A 9,987-nucleotide genomic window follows, 5' to 3' on the forward strand; every position below is an offset into this window, starting at 1 on the left:
AGTTGGGTCTTCGTTGCTGCGCGCAGGCTTTCTCTAGTTGCAGCGAGTGGGGGCTACTCTTCGTTGTGGCGTGTGAGTTTCTCATTGCAGTGGCTTCTCTTTGTTGTGGAGCATGGGCTCTAGGTGCGTGGGCTTCAGTAGTTGTGGCACATGGGCTCAGTAGCTGTGTCTCGCCGGTTCTAGAGTGCAGGCTCAGTAGTTGTGGCACACAGGCTTCATTGCTCTGCAGCATGTGGGAATATTCCAGGACCAGAGCTCGAACCCGTGTCCCCTGCATTGGCAGGCAGATTCTTAACCACTGCGCCACCAGGGAAGTCCCAACAATTTTATTTTATTTTATTTATTTATTTTTTGGCCACACCTCGGGGCTTGCAGGATCTCAGTTCCCCAACCAGGAATTGAACCCCGGTCACGGCAGTGAAAGTGCCGAATCCTAACCCCTAGACCACCAGGGAACTCCCTAAACCCGTATCTTAGTAAGGAAACTGTTTTCCTGGGTTCTGTGAGCCCTTCTGGCAAATTATTAAACCCAAGAAGGGGGTCATGGGAACACATGATCTGTAGCCAAGTCAGACAGATGTTTGTGGGTAATCTGGGGACCCACTACCTGGGATTGGCATCTGAAGTGGGAGCAGTATTGTAGGACTGAGCCTTTAAAATGTGGGGTCAGTGCTAAATTCTGTCAGTGTCAGAATTAAGTCATAGAAATCTTAGTTGGTGTCCACAGGAAATTGGAAAATTGGTGGGTGTGAAAAATCCCACACATCTGGTGTGAGAAGTGTTGGTGTGTGACTGTGAGTGTAGGAGAGGGAAAGCAGGGTGTTTTTCCCTTTTCAGGACCTCAGGGCACAGAGGCCCCATAGAGCCTCCCTGGGGCTGAGAGGTGGCCCAGGCCAGACAGCCCTGATGAAGGGCCAGGTCAGGGCTAGTTAGGGGTGGGGAGGGCCCAGGGCTTCTAGGGTTGGAGCTGGGCCTCAAAGGACCCAGAATCCTGGGATTTGGAGCCCACTTCTGGAAAAGAGTCAGGCACACACAGTAGGCACTGAATACATGTGCATTCAGTGAATTTTTATTTTTGCCCACAAGTTGACTTTGTTCATACCTCAATGGTAAAATGTCGCCTCACAGCATTCCCATCCCCAGGAAGGTGGGCTCTCCTGTCTGTAGGGGGCTTGGAGAGGATTCTTGTCAATACATTTTAGGGTTCTTTTTCTTGTTCATTTTTACCTGCAAGAGAAGGGGGTGGGGTCAGGCAGGGCCCAGAATTGACCATGGGAGGAGGACAATGGTGGCCAGTTGGGTGGGGCGGCCAGGCCAAGGGAGGGGGTCTCCCACTACCCTCTCGCCACCTCACTTGTGCCTCCCCCAAACCATGCCCAGGCCTCCCTCTTACTCAGGCACTCCCTGACCCCTACTTCTGGCCACCCTGGGACCTCCCACGGTGCAAGCTCCGGCTTGCTCTGCTCTTCATCCAGCTGTATAAGGCCATCCCGTCAATCATTATTATCACAGTGTGCCACACTACCGACCCGGAGGCCATTAATTTCAGGGCCGGAGGAAACGGGGCAGGGTGACCCCACAGGATGGAGACAGTAAGGGGACTGTAGGGCTCAGGGTCCCAGGCTGACACGGGGGCAGGAACCAGAGAAAAGACAGGGACACTCGAGATGCCCCCTCTCCAGCTGAGCAGAAAGAATGGACTCCAAGGTAGATGCCAGCCTTGCCCCACCCTCTGTAGTGACAATCTGGTGGCCTCAGGGCAGTGACTTGGCCCCTCGGAGCTCTGCCTCCTCACAGCTCATGGAGATGGCACCCTCCAACCCCTGGGCTGGTAGGAGGAAGCAAGTGGACATATGGTGGCACCTGGGACAGGGCTGGCTGCAGGGAGTGCTTCCAGGTGAGCCAGGTACAGGCTCCAGGGTCTGGGGGGAGGGGGTCCCTCTGGCTCCTCAAGCACGGCTCCAGACCTGCCTGGACCCCTGGCAGGGGATGGAGGCTGAGGGGTCCCTCAGGTCCCCTGAAGCTCCTGGCCTGTAGCTGGGGATGTCTTGGGGTCTCAGTCCAGGGGAAGCATCCCCCTCCCCCTCCCCCCATCCCTGGAGACTTTATTTGTCCTGGAAGCAACCAGAGTCCTGTTCTTGTCCTGGTAGCTGGCGGCTGGGCCTGGTCAGGCCTGGCTGATTGCGAGGGGGGACATGTCTCTCAACATGTTGATGGCCATTGCCATGGGCATCTCTCCTGCCACCATCTTCTCAAGGTATCAGAGCTCACCCCTGTGTGTGGGGCGGGGACATGCCTAGTCATCTTCCTTCCCTCACACTCTGATTCCCCCAAGACCCCCAGGGATCCCCTCCCCAGAGGCTGAGGCCAGGGCCTTGGGCTCAGGAGTCCCTCCACAGGCCTGGGGATGCTCACATCCCCCTCAGGACTCTGGGCTGGGGGCCCATTGCCTCCCCACAGCCCTGCAGAGCCACCTTCCCCAGCCGCAAAGGGGACACACCCCAGGGGCCGTCACAGCGCCTGCTCCCTCCACCCACCCCACATCCCTGCTCTGTCAGGGGCCTTGGGTCTCTGCAGTTCTGGTTTCTGGTTTCTGGTTTTGACAGGGGAGGCAGCGGCAGAAGGCTGGAGCTGAGAGGAGGAGGGTCACATGTCCTGCCTCGCCCCACTCAGCCAGTGGCTCTCCTGCTCCTGGCCTCACTCCTTCTAGGCTACAGCTCTGGCTGGACTCCTCCCAGGGCCCCTTCGGGCCTATGGTTGGTGACAGCTTCCCCTGGGGTCAGCCCTCATGGCTACCTGTACCCTGACCCACTTCAGGAAACTGTCTCCTGAGGGAGCTCCTGCAGCCGCTGGTCTGGCCCCCTCCCTTCTGCCCTCTCCTCTTGCCCATCCTCCTCAGCCTCCTCCAGCTGCCCCCTCCAACTTGCAGCCCCAGGCTTGGCCACTGGGCCCCTCTCCTCTGCTTCCCATGTCATCTGGGAACACCCACCAGCAGCTCCCTGACCCCCGCCCCCACTCTGCCCCTCTTCATGTCCACCAGGCAATTTTGAAATTTTGTTCCTGCTCAGGATCCTGATGCCCCCCTCCCCCATCTCACTGCTCCCAGCAGGATCCTCTGGTCCTGAGAACATGCCATGGGACGAGCCTGGAGCTGACTTGAGGGGGATGGTCCTCTGGCAGGTGACAGTGGGGTGGGGGACCCCAGGGATTGCTGGGTGCAGAGGAAGGAGCAGCTTGGCACCCTCCCTCCCCTGCCCCACTCACACTCCCTGCCCAATTCCCCCTACTCCCTAGCCAGTTCAAAGGTACCCCCACATGCTGGTGGGGCAGCTCTCCCACCCTGGTCCCCTGCCCGGCACCAGGTCCTCACCTTCTGAAGAGAGCCAAGCTCTCTCCTCTCTGGCTCTTAGCCTCTAGCTAGGCCAGGACAGGAAATGGACTTGGGCGTGCTATTTCCTTGCTCCTCCCTCCTGTGTCCCCATGATGGCTTCTTAGAAAAACAGTGGCTTCACTGAAACCACGTGACATTTTTCTGAGGCTATGATGGTTCATTTCATTTTCTCTTTCACCTGCTCTACAATAAAAGTGTTTAAGATGTACCTAGTTGTGGGACAACTAAGGGCACCGTGGGTGCAGGTGAGGGGGAGAGGGAGCACCCAGCTCCTGGGCAGGCTTCCCATGTGGCTGGTAGAGGAGGAATGTAGAGGCACTGGGCCACTAGCTGCAGGAAGTGGGGCCAAAGACTCCACAGTTCTGAGCCCTTTGGAGAGGAGGCTGAGCTCCTTGTGTAAGCACAGCTTTAAGTGCAGCCCCTATGTCCAATCCCTGCCCTCTCAGTCTGTAGCCCCCAGCTCATACTCATTAGAATCCCTGGAGCCAACATTTTTGGCAGGAGATGCTTACCCTGGGAGCTCGCAGCTGGGAGCCTTCAGTCCTGGGAGACTTCCTGGAGGAGGTGATACTTGGGCTTGGGAGGGCAGTGACCAAGGGGTGTCCTGGGGAGGGCTAGCAGGAGGGAGACTGAGGCTTCCTGGGGACAGGTCCTGCAGGGGGGGGCCCAGGGTCCCTGACACATACAAAATGCCACTCATCTTACCATCTGCCGTCCACCACCCACCATCCCTGTATCTCTGCATCTAACTACCTACCTTTGTGGAGAATGCAGGCTGCCTGACACGTGTGCCTTGACAACCAGGAGAATAGAGTTCCTCTCTTAACATGAGGTTGTTTCACCATTACTTTAACTAATATCCTATAGATGGGTATTTAGCTTTTTCCCTTTTTTTTTCGTATTATGAACTTGTGCCAACACCATGCATGCATGGATGTCGCCTTCTGATCTTCAGCCGGCACGGCACTCTGTGACCCCTCCAGGGAGCGGCTCCCACCAAGGCTCTGGGGGCTCTGCAGTGTGAGGGTACCAGTTGGGGGAGTACCGCTTTATATTTTTATAAAATATGTTTATAATTTTTAAGTGATGGGATTTTGGTTGATCTTTTACTTTTCAGTGTTTGGGGGTTTTTTCCTCAGTATTTTTTAAAATAAAAAATGGCGGGGAATTCCCTGGTGGTCCAATGGTTAAGACTCCATACTTCCACTGTAGGGGATGTCAGTTGACCCCTGGTTGGTGAACTAAGATCCCACATGCCATGCAGCATGGCCAAAAATTAAAAAAAAAAGTGCCACGTCTGGCAGTCATAATTCATCTGAATTTTCATAAAGCCTCAACTGCTAACCTCTCCAAAGAGACTAAATATGCAGTCCTAACAAAATAAAGTTAGTGCTTTAAAAGCTCTAGAAACCCCCAAATTACGGAGAGCATCCACCCCGAGAAGGAAGGGATGGGGAGCACGGTGCTGCCCTGGGCCAGGGCGCGTTGCACAAGGACTGCCGGCCACAGGGAAGGAGGCAGTGCCTGTGAAGGCTCGGGACCAGGACAACCCTTGTTGTCCATGGAAGGGCTTCCCTTATCAGGGTCCTGTCCTGGGCACAAGATCAGGGTCATCTTCCAGGGCCTTGGATCCGAGGTTTCTTCGGGGGCCGAGTGCTGCTGGGAGGCTGCTCAGGCAGACACTCTGACTGGTGTGTGCCCCCCTCAACCTGAGCTGAGGCTACCTGGTCCCAGCCAGGCCATCGAGCCCACACAGGGCCTGGAAGCTACCAGGCCTGGCCAGGACCATGCTTACAGGCCTGTTGGAGGGGGCAAGCTGGGACTGGGGGCCTCCAGATCAAAAGACCATGTTGGAAACCCTCACAGTTGGCCCAGTGTGCCTCAACATCAGCCCTGGGAGCTGCCCTCCTGCTGGGGCCTGGTCTCCCTCTGGAAGGGAGGGTGAGATCCTTTTCTAGACCTCCTGCCCTCCCACCCCGTTTACACCCTCCTTGCTGTTCCCATGATTGGTAATTGCCTATTATTTGTTTGTTTATGGTCTGTATTGCCTTGGGTGGAATGGCAGCTCCAGGATTCCTGGGTCCAGAAATCAAGAGGTGGAGGTGGGAGAGGCTCCACTCACCCCTGCCCCAGAGGTCACCAGCACCTCAGGCTCCGGTGGTCCAGCAGCTTAAGTTCCAGAAGGAGGAGTGCTTCCACTGGGGTGTTGCGAGGAGGCCAGGGAATCAGAGGTTGAAGGCACGGGCAAGGCCTGTCTGCCTGGGGGAACAAGCAGAGGCAGGTGTGCACGTTGATTCTTCTTCAAGTAGAAGGAAAAGAGGCTACAAAAAGGCCTGGTTCTGAGGCCCTATTAAGGAGTTTATCCTGAAGGCATTTGGGAGAACTTTAAGCATTTCAGAAGGTTGCATTTTAGAAATCTTACTCTGATGACATAGATGCTAAAGTGTTAACTGTGGTTGTTTCTGGGGGCAGGGAATTGCCTCTGTGCGGTTTGACTTTTCGCTTATCTGTATTTTCTCGTTTTCTACAATGACTATGGCTTACCTATATGGATGAGGTTTCACGGGGCTGCCATAACAAATGTCACAAACGGCATGGCACAAAACAACAGGAATTTGTCACAATCTGGAGGCCAGAAGTCCTAAATTGAGGTGTTGCAGAGCCTCCCACCCTCCAACTTCTGGTGGCTGCTGGCATTCCTAGGTTTGTGGCTGCACCACTCTAATCTCTGCCTCCATCTTCCCATGGCCTCTCCTGTGCATCTCTGCATCTCCTCTTCCTTTAAGGACATCAGTCACTGGATTGAAGACCCACTCCAAACTCATGGTGATTTCTTCTGGAGATCCTTAACTGGTTACCTATGCAAAGCCCTTTATTCCAAGTAAGGTCACATTCTGTGGTTCTGGATGGACATGAAGTTTGGGGGGCCACTAGTCAACCTACCACACTGTAGGATACAAATAAAGTTTCAAAGGAAAATTTAAAAATCTTTTTGGAGGTCCCATGAAGGTTGGAGGGGAAGCCCAGAGGCTGGGAGCCTGGAGAAGAGTCCACCTTTAGAGTCTAGAAAGGAAAACATTTGTTCACACAGAGACCTGCATAGTAACGTTCATAGCAGCACTGTTCACAATAGCCAAAATGTGGAAACAACTCAAATGTCCATCAGTGAACACATGGGTAAACAAAACGTGGTATATATACATTCAGTGGGATATTATTCAGCCATAGTAAGGAATGAAATTCTGATACATGCTACAATATAAAAAAGACATTATGCTAAGTACAATAAGCCAGATACCAAAGGACAGATATTTTATGATTCCACCCTATGAGTGTTGGGCTACACACAACAGGCCTACAAGGCCTGCACTTGCCTAGCTTTAAGAACGAAGAAAGAGCCCGGAGTCATCAACACAGACATCAATGGTTTAATGGATAGGGGGTTCTTATAGTTATCCATTTTATACATATTAGTGTATATATGTCAATCTCAATCTCCTAATTCATCACACCACCAACTAATAAGAATCTGCTGTATAAAAAAATAAAATTCAAAAAACAAAGCTGGCTTACACACACACACACACACACACACACAAATAATAATAATGGATAGGGGGGATCTTACATGTCTGAAGCAAGGTCCCGGAGCAGCTCCCCACCGTGTGCAGCTGAGGGTGGGGCAGGACATAATAGCAGTCTTCTCTGTGGGGAGGGGTGGGAGGTTTGATTACCAGTTATAGGGGCACGCCCCTCACTGCCCCTTTGATAAGAACAAACACTAGCTGGGGCCTGGGGCAAGTACGTAGGAAGGTCAGTCATGTGCTTAAGATATAGGTGAAGCAGGCACTGGTCGGGCAGGGGAATATACAGAGAGCAAGAGAACAGCCATCTCGTGTGGCCTGACCATACAATGAGGTACCTAGAAGAGGCAAATTCATAGAGACAGAAGATAGAATAGAGGTTACCAGGGGCTGGGGGGAGGGGGGAGTGAGGAGCTGGTCTTTAATGAGTCCAGAGTTTCAGTTTTGGGGATGAAAAACATCTGGAGGGCTTCCCTGGTGGCACAGTGGTTGAGAGTCCGCCTGCCGATGCAGGGGACACGGGTTCGTGCCCCGGTCAGGGAAGATCCCACATGCCGAGGAGCGGCTAGGCCCGTGAGCCATGGCCGCTGAGCCTGCGCGTCCGGAGCCTGTGCTCCACAACGGAAGAGGCCACAATAGTGAGAGGTCCGCGTACCGCCAAAAAAAAAAAAAGAAAAACTTCTGGAAATGGATGGTGGTGATGGTTGCACAACATTGTGAATGTATTTAAATATTTATTTTTTAAAAAATATTTATTTATTTATTTATTTTGCCTGAGCCAGATCTTTAGTTGCGGCATGTGAACTCTTAGCTGTGGCATGCATGCAGAATCTATTTCCCAGACCAGGGATCGGACCCAGGCCCCCTGCAATGGGAGCGAGGAGTCTTAGCCACTGGACCACCAGGGAAGTCCCTGTGAATGTATTTAATGCCACTGAATTGTACACTGAGAAATAGTTTAAATGGTAAATTTTATGTTTATGTGCATTTTACCACACACAAAACAACTGCCCTAGAATACCATTTCTCACCTATCAGGTTAGCAAAAATGGAAAAGCACAGAAATGTACTCTGTTGGTGAGGTGGTGGGAAAGTAGGCCCTCCCATATTTTGCCAATGCACACTGGTATAACCCTTACTGAGAGGACTCTGTCCTTACTAACAAAACTACATTTGTCTTTACCTTTTGCCCTAGCAATCCCACTTCTAGGAATTTACCTTGAAGATATACCCCCTAACAATATGAAAATACATATGCTCCTGGTTACTCATTGCAGCATGGTTTGTAATTAGAAAATATTGGAAACAATTTAGATGCTCATATATAAGAGTGGTTAAATAAAAGTCCATCCATACATCTCTGTGAACTGATATGCAATGATTTCCAGGATATATTGCTAAGTGAAAAACAGTAAAGTGCAAAAGAGTATCTATAGTATGTTAAAGGAGTCTAAGAATGCAACATGCATGATTTTGAATTTTCTTTTGTTATTAAGGATATTATCAGAACAATTGATAACACCTCTATATAAGGTTTGTAGATTATAGTATTATTTCCACATTACTTTTCATATTTTGAAAACTGTGCTGTGGATATGTAAAGGAATTCATAGTTCTCCCCATAGGAAAAGGAGATTGTCACGAGCATTATTAACTGCAGTGATTCATGTACAGAATTTAGCACAAAATATTCAGTAAATACAGGGAATAATATCATTGGGAATTTGATTACAGGGAAGGGTCTCACTGAAGGTGGTGGGTTTTAAGAAACCACCACCTTCACCCTCAACCTCAGAAACACCAGCTTAGGCCCAGAAAAGACACAGGCTTTGCCACTTTGCCATAAATTACTCCAAAGGTTCATCCAGCTCATGGAAGCACTTGCCGCAGTTCAAAGAGGCAAGATTACAACATCCCGAGCACCGTACACCGAAGCTACAGTTCCTACGCCAAGTGGTGGGTGGCCCAGTTACAGCGTCTGAGATGACTTTATCCTTCCCTGGTTACAAAGAAAACTAACATTAAACACAATCAAACTCAAACGGACCACAGTTCATTATGTGTCTGCCACGTGCTGGGTCCTGTTTAGGGTGCGAGACCCTCGAGATAACCAGGACTGCTGAGTGCGAGCTCAAGGTCAGGTTAAAATGTTGGCCTGCCTGCGAAGCCCAGCTTCTTCAAAGTCTGCTCTGAGGGAGACTGGCTGGTTCTCAGGCTCAAAGAAAACGGACTTAAAACCATTAACCTAAGACATTCTGCAGAAGGGTGAAAAATTTAAGGGTGTTTGTAACGTTTTTGCCCGGCCACGACGTATATAACATGTCCCAGGTTCTGTAGGCGAAAATCACATCGCTGCCTGGGCGCCTTACTCGGAGATCATAAAAAAAAAATCATTCCCCAGGGGCAGCCGGCCGGGTTCAGCGGCTGGAAGCTGCGAACACCACGGCCTCCTGGCTCAGCCTTTGGCTCAGGCCCTGGGCCTGTAGCTGGGCTCTGGGGTTCCGCGGGTGTCCGCTGGCCGGGGTCTGGGGGGCGGGTTCTCCTGGGTGCAGAAGGACGGGTGCGGCGCGGCCCCGGGCTCGCCCCAGGAAGCCTGCGATCACTTGCAAACAGCTGTATCAGTGGGCTCGGGCTCATCGCCTCCCAACACGGGGAGACAAAATGGCGGTCGTGTGGGGGCAGGGAGGGCGAAGCTACGTACGGGTTCCATGCCACGCTAGAACTACAACTCCCAGGATGACCTGGGTGGAAGGCGGGAGGCCGAGGAGAGCGCTAGCGTCGCTAGGCCCTGTGTCCTCTCGACCCCTAGTGGAAAGTCTCTGGAATGCGTTGTTTGCTCCGGTCCGCCCCCCAGACATTCCTCGCAACTGGCTGACGGGAATCGTAGTTCTTCGACGACAGAGTTGAACCTCCTTCGGGCCTTACGAAACTACACTTCCCGGTGCGGTTTTGGCGCCTGCGCACAAGGCCGGGGGGGGGCGTACTACGGTTCCCGGCAGGCCCTGCGACGCG

The 9,987-nt window shown here is 52.2% G+C and overlaps 1 long non-coding RNA gene across 1 annotated transcript; it reads right to left on the reverse strand.

Moving 5' to 3' along the window:
- On the reverse strand, positions 1–3,422 carry LOC137206378 (uncharacterized). Its single transcript, XR_010934633.1, has 3 exons — positions 3,371–3,422; positions 1,103–1,227; positions 1–271 (listed from the first exon to the last, which is right to left on the reverse strand). It is a non-coding gene; the product is annotated as an uncharacterized lncRNA (long non-coding RNA).
- Positions 3,423–9,987: the final 6,565 nt, after the last annotated feature.

This window comes from Pseudorca crassidens, chromosome 15 (genome assembly GCF_039906515.1).
Source record: "Pseudorca crassidens isolate mPseCra1 chromosome 15, mPseCra1.hap1, whole genome shotgun sequence".
Lineage (NCBI taxonomy): Eukaryota > Metazoa > Chordata > Mammalia > Artiodactyla > Delphinidae > Pseudorca > Pseudorca crassidens.